The sequence below is a fragment of the Ischnura elegans genome, chromosome 5 (genome assembly GCF_921293095.1).
Source record: "Ischnura elegans chromosome 5, ioIscEleg1.1, whole genome shotgun sequence".
Classification (NCBI taxonomy): Eukaryota; Metazoa; Arthropoda; class Insecta; order Odonata; family Coenagrionidae; genus Ischnura; species Ischnura elegans.
The window spans coordinates 130017765-130039598 of NC_060250.1; the positions used below are offsets into that span (position 1 = coordinate 130017765).

The 21834-nt window shown below is 39.5% G+C and overlaps 1 protein-coding gene across 7 annotated transcripts in view; it reads left to right on the plus strand.

Annotated features, from left to right (window-relative positions):
- Positions 1 to 21834, plus strand: part of LOC124159560 (ras-specific guanine nucleotide-releasing factor RalGPS2) — a 327801-nt gene that overhangs the window by 136654 nt on the left and 169313 nt on the right. For 6 of the 7 annotated variants that reach the window (XM_046535444.1, XM_046535446.1, XM_046535455.1 and 3 more), the window contains one exon: positions 16452 to 16536. The exons of the other annotated variant lie outside the window; for it this stretch is intronic. The gene's annotated coding sequence lies outside the window, so the exon portion shown is untranslated. The remainder of the gene's footprint in view (positions 1 to 16451; positions 16537 to 21834) is intronic. 7 annotated transcript variants of the gene reach the window in all.

Here is a 21834-nt window from a genome sequence, read left to right on the forward strand (position 1 = left end):
TTCCATTGTTTTCATCTTACATGGATTTCCTGTATGAATTACAAACCGTTGGCAGTTTTTGCCTTTGTAGGATGTGCAAGTATTCTTTTATATGCGTGATATTTTTATGACCGTGTGGTATGCATGCTGGTGATCGATCACCCCCTGCCAAACATCATAGAGTTTGCTCGCAGGGTAATTTGTAGATGTAGATGCTGATGATGTAATCCTACCGTCCATGTTGTCATTCAGGAACATCACTCGTGCGTTGATGACGTTTAAATTGTGTATGACGAAGAGGTACTTATTGCTAAAATAGCTTTCTTTATTTTCTCTTAATGATCTTTAAGATTTTCTTGTCTTGCCGTGATCTTTCTCTACTTTTCTCTAAAGCTCAATTCCCCTTGCCAACATCCCACAATCTGTGTTGTCTTAAGCCCCACACTGCATCTAAGCAGCTAACAAGCCTCTGGCCTAGTTACATCAATGAATTGTTCTGCGGTTGCATTTGTGCGGAAGTTAAGATGCCATTGGCATGGTCGTAAAACTAAGCGCTATTGGCGATAAAATTGGTCTATGTTTTCCCGAGTGAATGTAGTGGTAGTAAAATTTTGCGCTACCCACTAATGCGCATTTTCATTCGTGGTTATTTTTATGAGTGTTTTTTTTTGTCCACCGGCTGCAATGTGACTCCAACTTGGGCATGGAATGTATGCATTAATCATCGTCGTGATGCCTCTCAAGTTGCTTGGCCTCTAGCCGAGTCAGAAAACTCTTTAAGAAACATCCATCACTCGGAAAGTACCCTACGCGCTGGGGTTAGCTTTGCTTATTGCTTCACTCTAGGGACTTGGAATCGCTTCATTCTTGGAATTCACTGCTGGATAGAAACGCCGCTGCTGCGGAGGTATCGACCGATGAGAATTAACGAGGTAATTCGTCACTTTATAATTAATTTATTATATAAATTTTCTAGTATGCCACCGCAGGGAATTGAAGAGAACGAGTGAGGTACCTACCTACATAAGAGCAAAGACAAGGACCGAAAAAGGGACTTATACGGATAAGACGTTATTAGCAAATGAAATCTGAACCCAGTCGCCCCAAAATTCACAATTCCCTATGCTCCCAAAGGAACCAAAATGATATCTTCACAGAATCGGAGGAACGCTTACTCTTAAAATTTTTAGCGCTTACGAGAAAGATGTTAAAAATGCTTTGAGGTAAGTCATCCCACTGCTTTATTCCCTTACTCTGGAAGGATCCCTTCAAAATGTCCATTTTCTGCTTCTTTAGTTCAGTTTAGAATCGTTCCTCGCTATAAAGCGGAGTGAGTCCATCTAATCATCTGTTTCCTTTCAAGTTCGCTCTTTTATAAGCACTATTTAAATTCATATTGTTTTCGATAGAATTGTTGACTGTGATAGGGCTAAAAAAATAAAGGGGCACAGATTTTGAACATATATTATACGTAAATACCTATATAAATTCGTTAAATATTGAAATTATGATTGCTTATCTATAAAATGCTGGTAAGAGAGCATTTCGATATTATGAATCGGGGGGGTTATTTACAATACGGGGGGGTCTTTCCTGATACTTCATCTCTGGTGAAATTTCTAGGCTTCCGACAACACAAGATACCACGATGCCGTTACCGTGGTGATGGGATAATGGGAGATGGCCGCAGCATCCGCCAACATCAAACGGTTCACTGGGTCCGAATCACCCATCCCGTGCGTCTCCATGGCAAAAGAAAACATCGGGAGGTTTTTTTTCGCCGACGTTCGAGATCCACGGTTATTGTGGAAAACGGTGCGAGGGAGACGATAAAAAAATATATCTCACGCGAAATGCATCAACCCGATGTCCACGACACTTTTCTCGTCGTGTTCTCGAGATTCTCGCCGACTGTTAGAGAGACAGTTACTCAATGGAGGTTAAAAAACGGCCCGCTTGAGTCAAAATAAGTCGAAGGACAAAGAGAGAATCGCTCGGAAGATTTGACCTCTCTTCGAAAAGTGGTAGAAGATGCAGTACGGTTATTAGTTGGTGGGCCCTGAATGCGCAGAATTCAAGCGAGTTGAGGGGAAAGTGGCTATGGTGAGGGAACTTCGGAGGGGAGGGGATGCACTTCGGACTGAGTCAAGCATACACCCCGAATGGAGTCAAGTCTCAAGCAAGAATGGCAATTTTAACCTACACCCCCGCGTGGAGGCTCTTAAGGCCGTTTTACACGGGGCACGGAATTCTGCAGGTTAGAGCTGCATTAATTTCTAAAATGGCGTGGAATTGCGCGAATGTATGAACGAAATTAGAACGGGCTATTTTGCCGTCTCGCACCCACGCGTTCTCGCATGTGTTCTAGCAATTCACCGCTTTGCAAGACGCAATAGGGTAGTTTCCTTCATCAAAGAAAACGAAAGGCATTGATTGCAATTCGTTACCCACCATTAGTGTATTCATTATATAAAAATTATTTGGTTTTAGAAATGCCGGTTTAGACGAATGGCAATGGTCAATTTTAACCGCATTTGAAAACGGCCAGATTGGCGCCCATGCGATGTCACTCCACGTGACGTCACAGGGACCTAGTTTCTATACGAGTAGATAGGAGTTTTACATAGTCTGAGATTACCAATGCATGCATGAGGCACAGAGCTCAGGGAAGCATGTCTTAATAATCACATATTAAAACTGGCTAAGGTCAGAAAGTTTTATTCGTTTGATAAGGTATTAATAATCCTTATTTAAGCCAAGCGCTATTAGCTAGCAGGGTACTCTGTTACCTGCTAGCATTCTGCGTCGTATCAGCGCTCAAAGCCTCGCCCCAAGGTCACCTCAGTTGCGGCAGCGGGAACCAGAGCGACGTCACGCGGAGTTTTCCCAGCATTCATACTTAGCCGTCTCGTTTTCGCCCGCTTGAAAATTCTCACTTTTCATTTAATTGCGAAAAATAGATATCGTCATTTAAAAATCTAAAAGCGTGAAATACATACTCCAGGATCTTTCGATTTAGGCAATAAAAAAATTGTAGGAAACCACCCTATTTTGATTGCGCCTTCGCACGTACGTCAGATTGTACAATTCCGTGTACCGTGTAAAACGGCCGTAGCACTTATGTCATGTAAGTAATCGGAAAATCGTACCACGCTATTTTTTTCGTCTTGCGTATTGAATCCAGACACCTTTTCTTAACGCTCAACATATTTTGTTGCAAGCTCACCCCTCAGCCAGAAACCACAGCGATACATGAAGATTTTCATGAGATTCAGTGATCCATGCACGTGGTTTCCTAAAGCATTCTGTAGACGAGGTCCAATATTTTGGAACATGGAATGCGCTTGTCCAGTGATAGGTCTTTATTTTTTAGCATTTACATTAGCGGCCTGTTTTCCAACAAGGTCCTTACGGTATTAGGATTGTCTAGGTCATTATGTGGCGGACTTCTCCGATTTAACTCATTAATATCTTACAGCTGGAATATTATAAATGATAGTGCCTGACATTTTCTTCAAATAATGAAGTCCGAATGATTGTATATGACGAAAGAAGACAGATATATTACCACCTCTTGATCGGTAAATTAACATTACTATTGATTTTTTATGAAGGGGGAATGCGAAAATAATTGGGTCTTATACGGGGTAGCCAAATTACATTCCTTTTGAGCTTAATATTTTATGCCTATTGTTTACATTTTCTATGTAAGAACTTGAAAATTTAAAATCTTGGTTTGGAAGTATTTCTATGGTTAGCATGGAAACACATCGTTTTAATGAGAGGAAAGTGTTATTTTGGTTCTAAGAGTGGAATTTTCACGGAAAATGCTGTCGAAGACGAAATTCGATTGCTGCAATAAAGTATTTAATTTTATTAATCCATCTAATGCTGAAGACTCCCGAAGATTTTTTAGGGAAAGAAATGAAAACAGAAAACAATGAAGCCTCAGCATTTATTCCTGTGATTTTTGTTCCAGATTTTGGGGCTATTCTTTGATCTGAATTGAATTTAAACGTTGAAATAAATTAAATAAAGCTTGTAAGATATTACTTCTCATCTCATAAAACCGTGAAAATCATCAAATGCGACATTTGTAACTTTTGCGTCAACCATAGACCAGTTAAAGGCCAATCGTGGGCGTTACAGTAATGAATGATAACGATGCTATGGGAATCGCTCTAGACGCGCCTTCCATGCCGGTTATCATGAGGCAATCTAGAGGACCTTTGAGTGCAATCTATCTGTATCACCTCCAGTCGGATTAATGATGAACTAATGTCTACAAATATTACTAGTTGGCATTATCATCGAAATAATTTTAGTTCCCATGAAAGCTTTATCTTGGAGTTCCGAGGTTTTCAGAAAGCAGTTCTGTGGGGATGTTATCAACGGCTGCAAATTCTCCTCTTTGCTCCTCCCTGTTTTTACACTCCTCTACATTAAAGTAGTCCATTCTAGGTCAGCCTTATCTAAAACGCTTTCCTTTTCAAACCCTCTTTCTTTTGAGTGCTCATGTCGCGTATCTCGACCTGTCCTGCATACCTACCCATCGCTCTGAGTGTGTATTTACCAGTCCCGCCCGTCATTCTATTGATAACGTTCACAGTTAACCCCATCTTTCGACTAGATAATATTTTCACTTGATAGCATAAATTCATCCATTTCCATCCAACTACTTCAATTCACAGACTTCCCAATTCTCGATATTTAAAACGTATGCGGATTACGTACTATTTAATGAAATGAAATTTTTGACTTTCAATTTAATCGGTTAAAATGTTAGTGGCTTCTGGCAATACATTGAGGAATTTGCCGACATTTTTGAATGAACAACTTAAATATAAAAGTTTGTCTCAGGCGTAACTTTATAGAATATAGGTACTTAACATAATGAATAGTGAAGAAAACTTTGTAATTCCACATAAATGTGTGTAATCGTTAAATATTTATGTGGAATTACAAAGTTTTCTTTACCTTTCAAGAGAACAACTTAAACTTTGTTTTTTATTTCGCTGAAATTCCGTGGTTAAACAACGTTTAAGCTATTAATTCAAAACGGTTAAAATGTGCCCAAAGGAGCATCGTGTGTCTAGCTTCTATTCAGCTTAGTAAAACCACTTGTCTGTTTTCACACTCTTTTATTTAAACCGACCATGGGGTCGGCAACTCGTGCCATTATCAAGGTACATAGCCTTGGGTGACAGCCTTTTTATAGTGGTAGTTTTTCTTGCTGTCACGAGTTGCCGAAACCATGATCGGTTTAAATAAAAGTGTGTGGAAACAGACAAGTGGTTTTACTAAGCTGAATATCAAAGATTTCCACCGTATCACGCCGGACACTGTATCTTTTATCTAGCTTCTACGGGACCCAATAAGTAAGGCCTAGTGTATACATGTAGTCAGTGCCGCTGTCTGGCCTCACCCTGCCAACGGAAAAGAAATACGAAAGGGATGAGGAGGGAAGAGAATCGTTGCCACGGGCAACGGTTTCATCACTTAGGTTCTCTCCGGTACTCGGAAATGAAAAATTATGGCGATAACGACACCTAAGGGAATGAGGTATGGGGAAGACTCATTCATCAATTTTTCTCATCTCTAGAGGACACACGTTGGCAAATTAATCTGTTGTCCGTTCGGGAAACGTCGCGTCGCCGCTTCATCAGTGCCGGAAGTGGCGCAGCGGGCGGCTTCTCGGCATCTGCGCATGCGCGGGGTTCTCATCTGTAGACTTTGTACCGCTCACCCTCGAAGGGGCAGCTGCCGGAACACAGAGGTCAGCCTTGTGCTAATAGTCACTCGCTATTACGGAGGGTTCAATGCGAAGAGCGTTTACGACGCTGGAATATGACGTCTAAAAGCAAAGGCAATCGGAAACGATCACCAGCATCAAAGGTCTTGCGATATGCCATGCTTACCGGCGCTTACTGTAAACATCAATTTTTCGCAAACTCCTTCGTGACTCGAATATATCTATCCTATGTATGACTTTATCTTTGATTTTCTACCACATTTGTTTACTTGACATGACTGTTTAAATGATTATCAAATAGTAAACTTATTTATGCGTTGATTAAACTCATTTTATATATACGATAGCCAATGTGTGGCTCATTACACAAAATAAATAAATTTATTATTTTACCATATCTAAATATTCGAAGAATTTTTAAAATATGTTCTCTAAATTTATACTATTTAAGCAATTGAATATATTCGATTACACGGTATCACTCTCCTCTGAATCAACAGATCAATGGAGTTTACCGTGTATGGATGAAGATGGAGGATGGTTTTAGAATGGAATATTACCAAAAATATTCATTTTGAATTTACGAAGAAATTTTTCTGATTATGGAGAAGGAAGATCGAAAATATTACTCTGTTGATTCTATCTGCTTAATGAATCATTAATTACGTGAGACGTTTAAGGGGGAGAGGGGATCAAGCCGATTTTCACACGGGGGAATTTCACGGGGGGGTAAAGTCGGTCCTGGCTTGTATTGCGTAATTTTTTCCGCAACAAACAGTTTAAAATGTGTTTCTAGATTATGACTTCAGTAATCATAAATACTACTTTTAACTAATCGTAAATATAAATAATTAAGCATTGTTTTTTCAATGAAACCAACGCAATGAAGCATATATTACTACACGCAAAATGCGTATTTACGCTGAAAATATGCATTTTGAACCATCTCACGTGAGATTAGTGGTCGAGCAAACTCTCACGGGACTATCGATGCCCGACTTTTGTGGTCCTGATCGGATAAGGACGCTTCGGCGGTGAAATGCGTCGAAAGAAAATAAATGCATTTATTTACTCAGATAAGTGCGAATTGACTTCGTATGGCACGGTAAGATCGCCTCAATAAACGCTATGTGAGTCATATTATGAACGAAACCGTAAGAAATGATAAGCATATTGAAGCATGAACACAGATAGTACTAAGTCAGATAAAATTGCATATACTTATGGCGATTATCAATATTTATTCATACATTTATCATGTATCTTTTTGAATACCTGCATTTTACAAAGAAAGGGTTTGAAAGGGTTTTCCTCCTCGCAACTTGGACTGTTCTTTAAGCGTCCTGTTGATGAGTCAGATTATTTTAAACATTATTTTTTTCGAATCTCCGTTTCACTTTTATCATATTCGCTGGAGAAGAATGGCTCTTCGAGTTCTTTATTGCGGACAGTTGGACCGATTTGTTATTTATCTTTTTTTCATTACGTATCACCGGATATCGTTGAATTTAACATTTAAAAGTCACGATGTGTGTTCTCTACGTTGCCGGAATCACATGGTATACTGGAATTGATGGCTCCTCCAGGTATATTACTTTACGTTTAAAGGAGTTTAACTCTGATTTCCTAGGCGCATATCCGCAAAGAGAGATAGCGATGAAAACAAGGCGAGAAAAATGTGCTCTCGAATGAAAAGTTGCGATGCTTGTGTCGTTGCAATCGAAATAAATGAATGCGACGCAGCGATTCTAACGGCTCGGCCAGCGGATTGCGTTGCCCACTGGTGAATACGCTCTATTTAGGAGTCACAGCGATGACCCCTCAACACAGTAATTCATCGCGAGCAATCTCATGCGGAAGTTTTTTTTTCATCTTCTCGGTGACTGGGAAGCATACGGTGCGGCGGCGTCTTGGCATAAAGAATCTTTGCTTGCGTTCACCGCTGAAGAAGTCTTGGTCCAAGAGAGAACGGAGATAATTAGCAGATGAAAATTCTTCTTACCTCTTCCACGAGGGATGTGGCTGAAGATGCATTCAAGAATTGACCAGTGAGATGGATTGCTGGTATCCGTTTAGGGCATTGCATATTCTCTATTGGTCTTAAAATTTTGCGGAATTGAGAGAACTTAATTACCTGGAATGCCCTCATTTCATAATTTTTCTACGGAACGACTAGTTTTTTTTTAGCTTAAAAGGAACGGCGATAAAGACGTTTATATCATCATTTCAATGCTTGTTTAGGTCTTTTTGAAAGAGATAGTGGTTGAAAGATATCATAATTTCCCTCTCATTGGCTTGGTGAAATACTCTCTGGAAACAACTGCTCCGTTTGCTGCGACTGCATTGCTTTTAAATGTACGCAGCAAACTCCCGAATATAGTTTATTTTTAAAGAAGGGACGTTTACTAGGGTGAAATAATTTTATCTCATCTTCTTCGTGAGAAAAATATATTACATTGTGAGTACGATTTATCCCTCATGAGATATGTGAATGCTAATCAATCTGTTTTTATATTCCTTGAGTGCGTTTAAATCAATATGCTCTTCTTGCGAAAAATTACGTAGAAATCGATTTCCACTGTTTTCGAAGTTAAACTGCTTCAGCTTCGCAAATAGATCACTTTTCACACGTAATAGTCGAGCCTAATATTCGACCGCTATATATGTCATTACGTTGTGTAAACCGAGCTTCATTGGTATAAAAGCAGTGTAAATACTTTATGTCGCTTGCAGTAGTTATTGACCAATCGCTCAGCTTTACTTCGTTTTTTATTCGGTTCGCGTCATTTCCGAGCAAGTCTCACCACGCACAGGAGCAATTCGTCTTCAGGGAGCTCGGGCGTGTCCATAAAAAATCGCACGAAGTGAAGAGGAGCAACCTTGTGGATAACGGTCGCATTTTTTGCGCGATTATGACCGCTGCATCGTTCGCCAAATGAAATGGTTTGACAAGACCATCACTTGAACGAAGGAGCAGAAAAAGGTAAAAATGCGAGCGCGGTTAACTATCCACATTGTAGCGGTAAAAAAGAACTTGAACGAAAAATCTAAGGTACCCATACAGAAAGGTGATTCACCGTAAAATGTTTAATTCTTGTTTAGAAATAAGTTTCAAAGATATTATTATTAAGTATTATCATTACTGTGTTGAGAATTTCGCTTGATATTTATTTTGCCATTGATAAAAATCCGATTCTCGACGTCGTGAAATAATTACCCAACGCCGATGTGTGGACAACAATGAAGTACTTGAGGCCTATGCTCTAGGCGTAGAAGTAGCTGAGAAGTGATGACACGCTTGGCATGAGTTCATGACGTAATCAACTTATTTGCGAAAGGCTCAAGCAATCGATTTTTTGTCGCAAATATTAGGCGACGGTTCAGGAACCGTAAACATTCGGATCTCTTTATATTCGAAACTCTGCCGCAATCGTCAGTAAAACAAATTGTTGAACGATCATCTTTAGTTGGCAACTATTTGATTCTGTAGAGTTTTTTCATGATTTTATTTCTAAATAACCGACATTTTAATAATAATCTCAAATTATGCCCCTCCCTGCGTAAATTGACATGAGGAAAAAAAACCTGTAGACCGGGAAATGAACCACGGGCCTTTGCTTTCTAGGGGCCACTGCGCAGATCACTGCTCTATCCAGGTTCCTGAATATCGATGGGCCTTCCTGAAGGACCGCGACGACCGCCTAACGACAAGTGCCATGAACCTCGGTACAATTGCCATGGGAAATTAGGAACCTATGTAGCGTAATGGTCTGCGCGTAGAGGTACGTGGTTCATTTCCCGCTCCAGGAGAATTTTTTCCTCACGACAATTTATGTTAGTGTCACCGCCGTTCTCGCAGCAGGATCAAAATATTACGCATATGCCCTTCTCGCTGTGTGTTACTGTCGGTCATGAGTGGCTACCTCTTGAAGTGTAATCGCCTACACTCCAGCTCAAAAAAGAAAAGTACGGTGCAGTTGCGGATACAGAAAAAACTCAAGTGGGGGGGGGGGGCGTAAAAGGTACCTCGAGTTACTTTTACTTTTATCGTAATAAAAAATAATCAAGTCACATGCAAAGTTTAAGAAGGTTTTAATTCAAGTGATTATGTAAAAATACAAGGTAATGGCCATCTTATGATAAAAGAAGTTACACTTGTGGTTCTGCAAAGTCTGGCAATACGGGCGGCCCCACAAGGGGGGGGGCGCGCCCCCTGTGTCCCCCATCTGTGTCCGCCACTGCTACGGTGTATTATTGGCTCCCCTCAGAAATTACATTTTTTCATGCTGGTTTTTGTTCCTCTACTTTTCGGGCTACATTGAATACTAGAATTTCAATCTACCGTTTCATTTTTTGTATTAATTTCGGGCAAGAAAGGGGACGGCCCTTTTGTCTGCTTGATGGAATTCTTCTCCACTCGATTCGATCTATGGCTCACCAATACATTTTCCGTTAAGAGGGGAGGGACACCTTCCATCACGCCCCTTGCTTCCCTTTTTCCACTCACTCGTGAAGGCGACGGCTGTGCTCAGAAAACAGTTCCTTGACTCTTCTGGTCGTGAGTCACCTTAAGCAGATAACGACCGTGACTGCCGAGCTTATCCGAGTGTTATTATTGACGGATGTGACTCGCAGGACTTACACCGCTCTCTGGGACGGTCTTTTTTTAGACTGATTACTCACGTAAACGTTATATTGTCATTTTTTATTTTTCTGGCTTAGCCGAGTGCCTATTCTCAGTTCAACATTTGCCTGTATCTCTAGTAGTAGAAAAGACGTCTGAGGAAATAATTTCAAGGTAGTATATTCAAATAAGTGATAAAAGCAATAGGGTAGTTTCCTTCATCAAAGAAAACGAAAGGCATTGATTGCGATTCATTAACCACCATTAGTGTATTCATAGAATACAAATTATTTGGTTTTAGAAATCCCAGTTTAGACGAATGGCAATGGTCAATTTTAAATGCAGAAAAAGGCCAGATTGGCGCCCATGCGATACCACTCCACGTGACGTCACAGGGACCTAGTTTCTATACGAGTGGATAGGAGTTTTACAACGTCTGAGATTACCAATGAATGCATGAGGCACAGCACTCAGGGAAACATCTCTTAATAATCACCTATTAAAACTGCCTATGGTCGGAAAGTTTCCTTCGTTTATTTAAGGTAGGTATTAATAATCCTTATTTAAGCCAAGCGCTATCTGCTAGCAGGGTACTCTGCTACCTGCTAGCAGCCTGCATCGCAGCGGCGCACACATCCACGCCCCAAGGTCACCTTCCACGGCGGCAGCGGGAACCATACTGACGTCACACGGGCTTTTCCCAGCATTCATACGTAGCCGTCGCGTTTTCGCGCGTTGGAAACATTTCACTTTTCATTTAATCGCGAAAAATAGATATCGTCATTTAAAAATCTGAAAGCGTGAAATATGTACTCCAGGAGTAATAATCTTTCGATTTAGGCAATAAAAAAATAATAGGAAAATATTAGGCAATAAAAATTATATTAGTTTAATAGGCAATAATAATTATATTTAGGCAATAAAAAAATAACCACCCTATTGTTGGTCAGGGTGTGCTCCATGGCCGAATTCCAAATTGCCACCAAGTAAACCAACCGCTTAAATATATTCCCAGTGCCGGAACTAGGAGTTTCTTTCAGGGGGGAGCAAAGATCAGTTTGCCACCCCCCTTCGCTCCTCCCCTCCCCCCTACTAAAATATAACACAGGCCAACAAAAAAAAACTTTTTTTTTGGTGCCGGGAGTTTTTGAGCTGATATTAACAATATTAGTGGTGCTGAATCCAAATATGATATCCGTTTTTATGTAACAGCTCTACTTTTTTAGATACGGTGCATTTTATGATTATATTCTTTCAAATTTTTGATATATTTCAGAAAATATTTTTCATATTTAAATCAATCTATAAATAAACTAATTCATAATCACTCTGCAGTATTTACTTTGAAAATCACCTTTATACCTTTGAGAAAGGGGTTGGGGAGGATTTGGCGTGTTTGAAGAAGGGGGAGACAGGCGCACAGAGCTGAGGCAGTGGGAAAACATACAACTAAGGGATGTGGGAAACCCACGGTGGAAAAGGACCTTAGTCATAACTGTAGAATAATGACACGTGGGAAGAATCACAGATAAGTGGAGAAGAGTAAAAAAGGGGGTATAGGGTAAAGAGAGAGTGTGTCTTTGAAAATGGAGAGGCGGGAGTAAGTAAGCAGTAAGGGGATTTCCGAAAACAAATGGTCAAATTCTCAAAGTTTTTGTAAAGTAGCCTCTAAAAATGAGCTCAATTCGAAGAAGCTGTGTAAATCATTGTGATGTGTTTTGTTACATTTGTGGGGAATATACTTTAAAAGAAAATAGGAAAAACATTACAGACTTTGTGAAACGTGCATGCCTAGGATATTTTGGTGTTCAGCTTGGTGACCAAGGTAAAAAGTAGGAACCGCATGTTGTGTGTAAAACATGTACAGAACATCAGCGGTATTGAACTACAGGAAAAAGGAAAAGTTTAAAGTTTGGTGTGACAATGGTTTGGAGAGAACCTACAAACCATATTAACGACTGTTATTTTTGCATGGTAAATGTTTCGGGAATTAATCGAAACAATCGCCACAAATGAAAATTCCAGATTTGCCTTCAGCTAGACACCCGGTACCCCATTCAGAAGAAATCCCGATCCTAATATTTCAGACATTACGTGATGTATGTGAGGATAAATATGAGCCTGATTCTATTGACGATAGTGGCAGTGACTACGAGGCAGTATCAACAAATCCTCAACATCAATCAAGATGAACAAAGCACACTTGTTAGAGAATTGAACTTACCGAAGGAAGCGTCTGAACTACTAGCTTCAAGGATGCATGAAAAGAATTTAATGGAACAAGGTACAAAAAATTAATTTTTATCCCACAATTGAAAAGGATCTGCTACCCCTCTTTACTCAAGAAGGCAATCTTACATTTTGTTTAGACGTTAGAGATCTTCTGAAAGGAATGGGACTACCGCAATATGAAGCTAGTGATTGGCGTTTGTTCATTGATAGCTGCAAGCGTAGTTTAAAATGTGTTCTTCACAATGTTAACAAGTAAGGCTCAATACCAATCGCTCATTCAACTGAAACGAAAGAAGAATATGATACAATAGTATTGGCCTTACAGAAGATAAAATACTAGGGACATCGCTAGGTGATTTGTGTAGATTTAAAATTGGTGAACTTTCTTCTTGGGCAGCAATTTAGCAACACAAAATATCCTTGTTTCTGGTGCCTCTGTGCTAGCAGGGACAGACAAACCACTGGATTAAGGAGTGGTCAAAAGGAGAAAACTTAATTATTGGGTAAAAACATTATTGCTAAGTCTTTGGTGAACGGGAGAAAATCACTTACCGCCTCTTCATGTTAAACTAGGCTTAATGAAGCAATTTGTAAAGGTTCTTGACAAGGATGAACCATGCTTCGGCTACATAAGAATAAAAATGCCGCAGATAAGTATAGAAAAACTTAAAGCTGGTAGTTTTGATGGGCCACAAATCAGACACAGATGGGCCACAAAACTGCTTTTGTCAAGCCATTGAATGAGATTTTAAAAAACAGTTGGCTTTCATTTGTTGAGGTAATTAATTTTTTTCTGGGAAATCACAAGCGAGAGAAATTATCTTGAGCTGGTAAACAATATGCTCACTAACTTTAAACCACTTGGATGTAATATTAGCATAAAAGTTCACTATACACAGTCACTTAGACTGTTTTCCTGAAAATTTAGGCGACACAAGTGAAAAACAAGGAGAATGAGATCACCAAAAAATCAAAACAATGTAAGATCGCTACCAAGAAAGATAAATATATGATGGTAGATTACTGCTGGTGCTTAAAACGAGACTGTTTTAACAAAGTGCACGCAAGAAAATCGCGCAAAAGGAGCTTCCGTAGTGTTGAGTGACGTTTTTACGTCTTTTTTTTCTTTAAATTGCTTTATTTCAGTGAAAAATGTTACTATTTGTATTCAATTGTATTGTAAAACTATTGTAATTGTAGGTGATTTAACATTCCTATAAATAAATCAAGTCTTTATATTTTGTGGGTTTTATCATTTATGTAATATCATCATATTGAACATTTTTTTACGTAAGTAACAACATATCTGTATCTTGAAAACTGGAGCTGATAGGAAAAAACTAATATCATATTTGGATTCAGCACCCCAATTATACTTGGAATCAGCTTTAAAAGCTCCGGCACCAAAACCACTGTTGACCTGTGTTATTGATTAGATTAGGGAGTAACAACATATCTGTATCTTGAAAACTAGAGCTGATAGGAAAAAACTAATATCATATTTGGATTCAGCACCCCAATTATACTTGGAATCAGCTTTAAAAGCTCCGGCACCAAAACCACTGTTGACCTGTGTAATACATCCATGAGCTATTTTTTTGAGATGCGGTAGTTGGAATTACGCACCATATATTTGAAATTAGGAATTTTTATTTATATTATTGTTAAATAATTTATAAACAAATAATTATTGCTTAATATTTTAATTATAAAAATTAAATACCTTCTCTATAAGCTTTTCAAATTTTGCCGCCCCTGAAATCTACTACCCAAGGCACGCGTACTAGTTGAAGGCCTTTATATTCGGTTGTACTAACTCAAGTACTGCCAAATTGGAATGTTTTAAAGTACAACATAAGCGCTCCCACACCGATGCGGCCGTCTACGAACTATAAACCAAAACAAATCGATTAGCGCTGCTTTGTGCGGATGGATATGCGTAAAAATGTTTGCATTTTCAAATAAGAGATAAAAGCAATTGTTTGAATAAAAGCATTGCTCTATGGCCGTGTGTGATCAAACTGACTATTTCATAACTCTTAGTACATTTACTCAGCGCTATGGAAACCATTAATTCGATAGGAATGTTGGAGGTTCGTAGAGAATGTGCATTTCCATAAACTGGTGAGATCAAGAGCGTCAAATTAGATTGGTATGGTATAGCTCTCAGTATGTCTCTTAAGTACCACATGGAAGCCTTCCTTAATCGGTAGAATACTTTAATATTGATGATAATAATCTTTCTGCGGTTCATCAAGGCATCATCTTCCCCTCTTTTCTCCTTTCCATTCCGTTTACTTTCTTCAGGTTTTCCCATCTCCTCCCCCTCCGCTCTTTCCCCTTACTTCCCCCACTCCAGTTAAAAATTGTATAAATTGAATGTACTACACGCCATTTGCACCTTGAAGATGATGAAGTAACATTGAAATCTCTGTTGTATTATATTTTACTATAGTGAAAAATTGCATAGTGTTTATTTCACTCTGAGAAAGTTCCACTCCATCGCGCATGAATCTTCGGATTTTGTCTTTATTAGCTCCAGTGTGGGCGTGAGCCGCGTCGCCTCTTAGCCTTCAACTTTTCGGTTTCGCATTCCTTTCACGGAGGGAGTCTGAAATATAAATCTACTCGCTGCTGACCTTTCGGTCGCCTGAATCCTTAGGGTCCCTCACTATCTTCGTCCTCCGACTGCCCTCCTTGCCCTGCCTGCTCTGGACTTTGGCTTGACCTTTTCCTTCGGCCCAAAAGAAAAAACGCACCCCTTGACCACCTCTCCTTCGGCGGCCCTTCATTCCGAAAAACAGTTCACGAACTCCGGGAGTAAATCATTGATGAGCGTCACCCTTTTGGGAAAAGGCATTCCTCGAGTAAAATACCCTCGAAGTACATCCTCTGTCGACACTGGAACTATAATCTACTCTCTTGGCGAAAGGTCGATATTACAGAGTTTGAAGTGTTGTAACTGCTCAATTGATTGCACTGATATAAACTATAATTGAAAGTAAATTTATTTCTTCGTTTATATAGTCAGAAATTCATCCTTGCAGTTACAATTTCTTGTTAGGTTTTCTATGGAAAAAGGCGTGGTGTTTGGCGGTTGGCAAACTTTGGATCCTATTTTAACGGAATTTTCTCAAAAACTCCTCCGTGTATAAAGATGACGTCTCGGTCACCGAAGGAATGGAATCTTTCAAATGCATGCCAGAGAGAGAACTTAAAAGTAATTGTACATCTACATCTACATAATACCCTGCGAGCCACCTCTAGGGTGTTTGGCAGGGGGCGATCAATCACCAGCATGCAGCATGCATTTGGACTCCCACATGCACAAAATGCACTCTTGTATTAGCAAATGCACTCTTGTATTAGCGCTAAAAAATGTAGATGACGTTAACTCAACTATTTTCGCTATTTCAGGGCTTTCAGAAAAATTAGAAGCACAGTTCGTGAGAAAATGGCGTTCAAAGTGGATTTATCTCCGTAGATAACAATGATTTAATAGTTCGAAAATAACAATAAACTCACAAATACGGTTTCAAAATAAGCTATGTACCCGATCGTGGCCAACACACAAGTGATATGAACCGCTTGGGTGTACCTAAAGACGTTAATTCGTTATCGACGGCCACCGACAATGAATCGAAAACGTATTGTGCCTAATAGCGTAAGAGTATGAAACGAGCCTAAACTGCAATTAATGAGAAAATCTCGAATTTATTACTCAAAAGCTTTCAAAAATTTATTCTGACGGCTAATCAGTCATGATCACATTCTTTTCATTCGTCGGAACCGGGTGATGTCAATAAAATGGTTTCCAGCACGTAAAATTATCCCATGATTAACGGTCTCTTTCCTTCTTCGCAGAGTCCCCTGTGCTGGCCGACTATGGTGCGATGGATTGGAGTCATGTAGTGTCAACACTTACTAGGAGTTGGCCGATATTTTAAACGTATGTATTTGTTTTTGAAGTTTTAAAAATTACTAGGGGTGTTAAAATAGTAATGATAAAAACTTTGTAAAGAAAAAAATAATCCTTCAATCTTTCAAATTTACGAGCTCTTTTTTGACGGCTGAAAATATAAGCTTGGAAATCAGGAAGAAATGTTTCAGGATTTGGAGTATTCTCCTTTTGGTAGTGAGGGATGAGCGATGACAGCAGCGGATTAATCAAGCTTGGAAGCTATCGAAATGTGGTATTAACCCTTTATGACCCAGAGCTGATTCTGAGAAAAATTAAATTTCAAGACTTCTCATTTTAAAAATGTAAAAATTTTCTACTCAATCATAATTATTGTGGCAGTTAAATTTTGCGCCATTAAACTTTACAGCGAAAAAGAAGACTTAGTTTAAATCTTTCCTTAATAGAGTTGAAAATGTATACACTTTGGATGATACTTGGAAGCAGCATTGGGTTATAATGGGTTAAAAAAAGATGAAAATCAAATGGATATATCGAGTGTGTAATGCGGAATTTATAAGAATTGTAGTGTAGAAGAGAAGTCTTTTGAAATCCTTTGGTAGAAGACGAGATAGTTTTATCCAACAATAACAAAAATTGGAGGGCAGGTGGAAGGGTAGAACTTCAAGTATTAAAAGGTTAGCGGATAAGAGAGTTGAATGGATGTCTGCGTCAAACCGATCAAAAGAATTGATGACTGCTGGTAATGATGTGAAACTCCTGAACAGAGTGATATTTACAGGGGACCTTATTTCCCTAGAAAACCGATAAGAACGACGAGATCCCTGTAATTGCCTTATGAAAACCCTCCTTCTGTTGATTCCTCGCTGATTCCAGCGCCGAGCGCGATCCTTTCAATTGCGACTGCCAAGGTCATTGAAATTCCGATAGAATGTCCGCGCAGTTTCAGAAGGTCGGGAGGTCTTCCTCGAATTGTGAAACTCAACGGAGAACAAGTGACGTCGGGTTGAATTTGAACACTGCCTAATTGATCTTATTTCTTCGATGGTAAATGCTCTCCATTTTATAAATGTTACGTCATTCTGGTCCATCGAACTTGTCACTGGAAAATGAATAGGAGACTTCGTTGATTTCCACTGATTTATAGTGGAAATCTAAGAAGTCTCCTTTTCATTTTCGTGTTTTAACTTCCACATAGTTGAGCCTAATACAATTGAACTAATTGTCACTGGAAATTTGTTTCGTTGTACCCATCCAAAGATAGGCAACTTCTCGCTTTAACTAAACCTTCCTTTATCAAGCTTGGAACGAATAGATGATGAATGGCATAACGGAAGTACTACGAAAAAAAAATATTGTAAATTTATTCATCATATATATTGATGAATTGGTGAGCCTGGTAACTTATTCGAGCGCGTGGCTGCTGACTGAGGAGTTTTGGATTCAAATGCCGAGTGAATCCTTCAAACACCCCCTTCTTTTTTCCACGATCAATAAGAGATTATGATGGCAGCGTTAGAACTTATAATTAGATTAGGTGACTTGTAGTGTAGCCTACTAACTTATGTAAAATTTAATGCATGTTTCTGAATTTTATTATTATTTCTAACAGCATATGGTAGTACAATTTGTTAGTATGCGTGACGTTTATTGGACCGTGAGGTGTGCATGTGGAAGTCCAATTGCATGCTGGTGATTAATGCCAAACACCCAAGAGGTGACTCTCAGGGTATTTTGTAGATTTAGATGTAGATGATATAGAAGTAAAATCGTTTAAGTGCACGGTGGCCCAGGGAAAGGAATTGACCCCATTACCCCGATTGTGTGACGTTCACTCGCCTATGGCTTAATCTGGAGCGAGCTCTACCCTCGCTAAACCATATCGGATAGAATGATATAGTAAGGTATTGATTAATTTAACGTTCAGAATATATATTGCTAAGTATACCCCGCATTCCTTTGGGCTGTGGGGTCCTGAAACCCCCTAACCGGTTCACGATTCTGAAAGAAAAAACGTTTGCGACTTTGGTGAACCGGTACATACACACACGTGAAGTATGCGGGAAAGCTAACCGTAAACTGGGATTTGTAAAAAGAATTCTCGGTTAATGCCCAAGAAAGGTGAAAGAAATAACCTACCTGACTCTAGTGAGGCCTCAGAATATGCTGTTAGCGTATGGGACCCTTACGAAGTAGGACTAATAGCTGAAATCAGTCGAGTACAGCGCAGGGCGGCCAGATTTGTGATGAGTTGTTACGACAAAAAGTGCAGCGTTTCCAGTATGTTACACGAGTTAAGATGGGAATCTTTACAGGAGCGTAGATCGAAGTATGAGCTTAACTTACTTAGGAAATTCGAAGAAGATATTTTCTCAGACGACGTGAATCACAATGCCATGTACCTTCTTACATTTCTGGCAAAATAAAGAGTGATGCATGCGTGATTCATAGACGGGCACATTGTAGCGAAATCTCTCGTCCCGGGAATGCCGTATTATCTCATCCGGACGTGACCAGAGACTTTCGCGATGTTATCTTCTCGATCCTTAACTGCCCTGCAGAGAGAGAGAGAGAGAGAAAGCGGTGATCCCATTGCCCGACTGAGCGCCAAATTTATTATTTTTTTCCCATCCGTCAAATCCCCAAATAACCTGCCAACTGCAAGCGTCATGATATTAAGCCTAATCACTAAGTTACACCGCTGTCAGGGATGAGAATACATATACATAATACCAGAGAGGAGAATAATACCCCTCGTAATAATCCTCGATAATACCCCGTAAGCCGCCTAAAAGGCGTGTGGCAGGGTGTGTTAGGACACCAGCCGTTTACTGCTAAAAAAAATGAAGTGCTTTAACGAGGTTGGAACTAGCGTTTATTAAAGTCCTTTATGGTTCGGGGGAAAAACGAATTCCCATATCTATCCGTTCGGCAAAACATCTCTCTTAATTTATCGCTTCTATCGGACCTGGAAATATAGTATGGCTTTAATATTATGTTCTCTGTGTCGCTCATAAAGATATCTATTCTCAATTGTTCAAGCAATTTAAACATAGCGCGCAGCCTCCGAGTCTCCAGCGGCTTCCAGCCTAATTCGCTTAACATCGTGGTAACGCTGACTGTACGCCCGTAGCAGTTTTTGACGAACCGCGCAGCCTTCCTTTGTATTTTACAATACAGAATAGAGGTTGAGGGCCGTTTTAGTCGGTATTGACATTATTTTAGTATTTAAGATTTAAGTTTTTTCCCGATAGGTAATTTATTTATTTATTTATTTAAGGAGTTGCTCTCGTACTGCATTTCTACCAATTTATGGTGATGCAGTAACAAACATGAAATTTTAACATAAAAAATCTGAACAAAGAGTACAGGCATAAGATAGTAAAGAACAAAATAGAAGGCACGTGGAGAGGGAGGTGGAGAGGGAGGTCTATTTATTCGCCGAGGAATGGGACATGGCGAGTTTGACAAATGAGTTTAAGGGCAGAAAAAACGGGTCAATATTGTCTGGTAATGAATTGAGCAGGGAGCAAAGGCGGTGTTGGAGTGAGCGCTTAACGAGGGATAGTCTAGGGATAGGCGTATGGAGTAAGGAATGGGTGCGAGTGGATCGGCAAGGCAATCTAAAATTAATGGATGAAAGTAAATCAGGACAATCAATGTGTGAATTTAGAATATTGTAAATAAGTTTTAAATCTGTTTTAATCCTGTTGTTGGCAGAAATCAGTGATTGATAGAGAAGATAGGAGTGAGCTGGTGGATATGTCACGTAAATGGGGAACTCTGTCTTACGATTCTGGCGAAGAAGCTTGTTATACACTTTAATATTAATATAAAAAATAAGTGGGTAAAAATAAGTAATATTTATGAATTCCTGTCGTACTCTGCACTATGTTATTGGTTTCATTTCCGCCGACGTTTCCCAATGACTCAAAATCAAATTACGTACATCATCTTATCAAATGATACGTGAACTTAATTTCTGAGCCCGACCACCGGTGCAATTCAATTTTAAATCTGACAAGGTGATATAAACACGCATTGAAAATGGCTAGTTTTTGGCGTCATGTGCTACGAGACAATCCCTATGGTTACATTCATCTTCATCCCCGATGTACTGTGCAAGCTATCACAAGGGTGTGTGGCACGGAGTGAAGCCACGCCAAGATTGCTCATCTCATCTTAGCCTCAATAAGAAACCGCACTTAGGCCAAACATTCAACACTACCACCAGCGGTTACACTGGAAACTAGGAGAGCAATAAAGACACGAACATACTACCATGCAAGTATAACTACTTGTTACTCATAGAAACGCGATGAGGTATTGTAGCAAGGAATTAATGAGCGAGTTATAACATGGCGAAAAATTCATGCAGATAGTATTTACAAACATAATGAAATATTAACTTCACATGCGGAGCATATATTATCTAGTCAACTTTATGTCAAGCTATCCCAGAGCTAAACTATCGTCATTGTTTTAATTCCTTCTTGTACGCGGAAAACGGCATCTTAAATCCGAAACGGTCCATTTCCCTAATCTTATATATGTGATCGTTTCTACCTGGGGTCAGTGCTGTAGCAATGGGGGAATAGATCACCCCAAAAATCTCTGAGAAATTAAAAAAATATTTAAAACTATTGCATAGTTTTGACGTATAATAACTGGATCTGCTTAAAGCTAAATTTTAGTGCTAAAATGATGTGAAATGTATATATCTGGGTATGTCATTTTTTCCTGGACCCACCGTTGCCTTTGGGGCAGGAAGGGGGTCGCCACCCCTGGCCCCTCCAAAGCATATTCCTAGTTTGTCTGTCACTGTCTACTATAGTTAATCAGGCTCTCTCCAAATACATTGAAAGTCAAGTAAAAATTATTCTACTCGTACTTTTCGCAAAAGATTTCATTTAAATTTTAAATGGGCCCTCTATACATTATTATTCCATTCGAGGATTCATGCAGGGGATTTTTATTGATTTTTCTTTCTATAATCAACCCTCTCATACCCTCGTGACTATGCGACCACCTCCACCTGTCCCCCCACCCACTTTAAAACACCCAACGGGAGAGAGGTCTTGCACCGGGAACCAATCCCGAGACACTCGCCGAGGAGAACACCGTCGAATGGGGTCTCTCTCGCGCTACTGACCCACAAAACCATTCTCTTTTCGGAGTCGCAGCAGTTTAAACCTCGGGCCCTCGATCGCTTCATTTTGTTCCGCTTGCTAAACTTAAGTATCCTGGGATAATGAGTGTGTGTTAGTTTTCCGTAGTAAAGGGTGTGTTGATAGTTCAGTTAAAGAGAGTTGCATTCGTGTCGTGTTT